This window comes from Papio anubis, unplaced genomic scaffold (assembly GCF_008728515.1).
Source record: "Papio anubis isolate 15944 unplaced genomic scaffold, Panubis1.0 scaffold251, whole genome shotgun sequence".
In the NCBI taxonomy this organism is placed as follows: domain Eukaryota; kingdom Metazoa; phylum Chordata; class Mammalia; order Primates; family Cercopithecidae; genus Papio; species Papio anubis.
Window position 1 is genome coordinate 50,637 of NW_022162579.1, and position 4,922 is coordinate 55,558.

The window sequence follows — 4,922 nt, forward strand, 5'->3', positions numbered from 1 at the left end:
TGTACTTTGAAGATTTTTTCAGTGGGTCTTTTCTATTGAACAAGTTTTTATAATCTAAGTTTATTTTAAAGTTTATATTTGATCCATTCTGACTAAATGACTTTATTTAGCACAAAATAGAGGAGCTGATGCCAGTTAATATCAATTGCACCAGAGCAATACTTACTAATTAATCAAGTGCAGTACAAATACATACTGAAGCACAATGAATTCTTCCACGTCTTCAAGACAAAAATCACAGTTTGTAATTCCTTGTATTTAAGACATCCAGGTTTGGGATTGTGTAATCTCACCAGTTTTCAAAATGTCTAACCATACAAACACAGAAGTACAGCAGAGAATAATCATTTACAGACTTCACTCTTAAGAAATTAAAAATTAACAATTTAAGTGCCACAGATCTATATGTAGTTCAAAACATATAAAGACACAAATTACATTATGAAAATTCTTCGCATGGCCCATTTTTACATCAATTACTACAAAAAATGGACATTTATCAAGTATCTGACTCACAACATCAAGAATGTGCCTGCACAAACAAACGTTAATGAAATTACACATTTTTCACACTATCTTTTTCCATGATTAATATGTATTTCCTTCAGTTTTCAGTGAAGACTTTTCTAATAATACTATGTTATTACCTTCAACCCATTTCCTGTCCTCATCTACTATTTAGATCACCTACATTAAAGAAATAAAAATGGGCTGGGCCTGGTGGCTCACACCTGCAATCCCAGCACTTTGGGAGGCTGAGGTGGGTGGATCACAAGGTCAGGAGTTCAAAACTAGCCTGGCCAACATGGTGAAACCCCGTCTCCATTAAAACTACAAAAATTAGCTGGGTGTGGTGGCGTGCGCCTATAGTCCCAGCTAATCGGGACGCTGAGGCAGAAGAATCGCTTAAACTTGGGAGGTGGAGGTTGCAGAGAACCAAGATCGTGCCACTGCATTCCAGCCTGGGCAACAGAGCGAGACTCCATCTCAAAAAAAAATAAAATAAATAAACATATTTCTTTATTGTTTTTGTTCCTTTTCCTTTGTGTAAACAATATATTTGGGAGAACTTTCAATAAAGCTGAAATTGACAAAGTTTTATTCCCAATAATGCCAAAGAACTAATATCCTCCTTACTGAAGGCTAAAAAGAAACAGTGATGATTAAATTACAGTAGAATAGGAATTCTAGCAACAGTATTGTTTCTAGAGTTATTTGTAAAAAATAACAATAAGAGTTCTGTCAATTAGTCATTGAATATTAGATAGTACATTACTGCTTTTAAGAACGTTCTAGAATTTATAGGCTGAAATACTAAAGTTAATACGTCTATCTAAAGAATAAATGTCGTTTATATGGTTGGTTTTAATCAATAATACTGAGAGAACTTAACACATTTAATATAAATCCTCACAACACCCCTGTGAGGTAGGTATTGCTTACACTCACTTTACAGATGAGAAATCAGGAAGAGCAAGAATTAACAATCTCAAGAGTTATAAATAAAAAAAATTCTTATTTTCTTATAAGGCAGACTGTGCTGAGTTCTGATGATATGCTAATAAGAACAAATACTAAAACAGTCTCTATTTTTCTCCAGAAAACAACTGTGTAAGATTTTGAAAGAAGGAAAAATTTTAAGCTGACTCACAGGGAAAATGTTTGTTTAGTATCTGCCTGATACACAGATGAAAGTGCATACGATATTTCCAGTTTCAAGCTTGGTAATCGTTATGCAAACTGCACCATATTATTAGGATACTGGCTAACCATATAGCTCCATTTTGTGGAGATGTAGTCAAAAATAAAGGTTTTAGCTGGAAGAACTTTTTTTTTTTTTTTTTTTTTGAGATGGAGTCTCGGCTCTGTCACCCAGGCTGGAGTGCAGTGGTGCAATCTCAGCTCACTGCAACCTCCGCCTCCTGGGTTCAAGCTATTCCCCTGCCTCAGCCTCCCGAGTAGCTGGGATTACAGGTGCCCACCACCACGTCCGGCTAATTTTTTGTATTTACTAGGGTTTCACTGTGTTAGCCAGGATGGTCTTGATCTCCTGACCTCATGATCCACCCGCCTCGGCCTCCCAAAAGTGCTGGGATTACAGGCGTGAGCCACCACGCCTGGCCTAGGTGGAAGAACTTCTAAAATACAAAGCAAATTTTCTCAGTGAGCAATCACATCTTTAAAAAATAATACTCAGGGCACAGTGTTAGGCATATGACAGTTACTTTAAAAGATGCCTGCAGAGACAGGCGACAGTGGCTCATGCCTGTAATCTGAGGCCAAGGTGGGCGGATCACGAGGTCAGGAGCTCAAGACCATCCTGGCCAACATGGCGAAACCCTGTCTCTACTAAAAATATAAAAATTAGCTGGGCGTGGTGGCATGTGCTCAGGATGCTGAGGCAAAAGAATTGCTTGGATCCAGGAGGCGGAGGTTGCAGTGAGCCGAGATAGCACCACTGCACTCCAACCTGGCGACATAGTGAGACTCCATCTCAAAAAAAAAAAAAAAAAAAAACAACCCTGCAGCATAAATGAAAACAACAACAACAAAAACTGGGGGTCAGTCCCACACCATTTACTACATCTCTGGAATTCAGCTTTTGGGACTTTTTTTCTATAAAATGAAGTTGATATTTTCCCACTTCTTAAACAGAATGAATGTTATAAGGAACAAGGAAAGAGCATTTGCTTTGAATTCCTAATATTAAAAGGAACTGTAAGAATAGAAATAGTTAACAACTATTTTCTTAACTCTCAACAAACAGATATATTTCTGCTTTAAATCAGTGTCGTCTATCACGGCCAATCAGCTGCTAACAAACTCTTACCATTTCTCCACACTCTGCCCTGACATGCTTGCTGTCTTATCCCATCATCCATATACAACTCTACCTCCACCCTTTAGCTATATACAAGGATTTCCTGCGTCAAAGAATAACGAGTGGGCTGGGCACGGTGGCTCACACCCGTAATCCCAGCACTTTGGGAGGCCGAGGCTGGTGGATCACCTGAGGTCAGGAGTTCCAGACCAGCCTGATCAAGATGGTGAAACCCCATCTCTGCTAAAAATACAAAATTAGCTGGGTGTGGTGGTGCATGTCTGTAATCCCAGCTACTTGGGAGGCTAAGACAGGAGAATCGCTTGAACCCAGGTGGCAGTGGTTGCAGTGAGACGAGATTGCACCATTGCACTCCAGCCTGGGCAACAAGGGCGAAACTCCTTAAAAAAAATAATAATAATAAATAATAATAATGAGTGGGCAAATGGGGAAGAATACAGAGAAGAAAAATTAAGGCTAGGAAATATATCCTAACTAGCCTAAAATACAAAAAATAAATGTTAATACTTGTGTTCTTCCAATGAGATGAAATCTTTGAGGGCAGTACAAATTTGAATAGTTGCCTAAGTGAATTGGTAGGAAAAAGTTTAAGATTAGATGAAGTTCTGAGTTCTGACCCCAAAGAGCAATACATTTGTTTTAATTACTCCCAATACAATTGATCTTATAAATAGTTAGATTTGTTCTCAACACACATCAATCTTGACCATAGGAGCCTTTACTCACTTGTCTAAGGCAGAAACTCAATTGCCTGACACAATATCCAGTAGTTTTTTCTTCATTCAATCCTCAAGAAAAACTTACCACTTTGTAATTTACCTAAACTGTTTATCTAGAGAAAACCTTTGTGTCCTTAGAATTAGGTGGATTACTCTTTGAGCTCCCTCCTGACTGAACGCTGATGCTGTTGAATGTGTCAGGAAATATCCTCGGAAGTGGAGGGAGCTCAAGAGTTTTGTAAGTGGTTAAATTCTAAGGCTCACAAACCAAATTTTTTAGATGTATTCAAATGCCTATGAAGCTTAGAATTTAACAAGAGGGCAAAAAAATATGTCTGTTTTATTATCCTTGACTATGCGGTGTTTGAAATTTAAACATTTCAGAAACAATTTAGATGTATCCTTTGTGGTGAAGCTTAACCAGCTATTTCCCAGGTATATAGAGCCAGGGAATCTGTAATTTATTCCATCAACTTTAACTCTCCTGGGGTTTTAGCTTTGTAAGTGTCACCATTATAAAAGAGGGTTAAGTTGATTTATAGAGGGAAAGCTAACATCATGGATTTTAAATGCAGTTACAGAACACTGAATGTATCCACTTTGCTGGCTTTATGGATCAGGAAAAAAGTAAAAACTGTGCCACTGAAAAACTACTTTTTCAAGTGGTTTTTAGAAAATTAGTATCAACCCAGGAAGCCCCAAAAATCCTCTGACATTGAGGGTAGAAAGATGATTTATATTTTATCATCTTTCTCTTTCAACTCATGTAAACCTCTGGTCATAAAAATCTCAAATTGCTTTTTAAGCTGTCTAAGAAAACACTATACACCAAGGTAACAACCCTGGGGTTTTTAGTCAATGTAGTTCTAGCTCAGTCTCTGTCTCTGCATGTTTATCTATGTGTGTATATCTTACTGTTTCTTAAAGATTTTTTAATTTCTCTCTGACTCTTCTCCCTTTCTTTTAACTGTTTCTTATTAAAAATGAGGTATACCATGCCTGTAATCCCAGCACTTTGGGAGGCCGAGGCGGGCGGATCACGAGGTCAAGAGATCAAGACCATCCTGGCTAACACGGTGAAACCCCGTCTCTATTAAAAAAATACAAAAAAGTTAGCTGGGCATGGTGGTAGGCGCCTGTAGTCCCAGCTACTCAGGAGGCTGAGGCAGAATGGCGTGCACCCGGAGGTGGAGCTTGCAGTGAGCCGAGATCACGTCACTGCACTCCAGCCTGGGCGTCAGAGGGAGACTGTCTCAAAAAAAAAAAAAAAAAATGAGGTATACTCAATGTTAAAAAGTAAAGAGAAGCCATGTAGGTAAGATGTTGTAGAGCTAGTTGTTAAAAAATAAAACTACTCATGA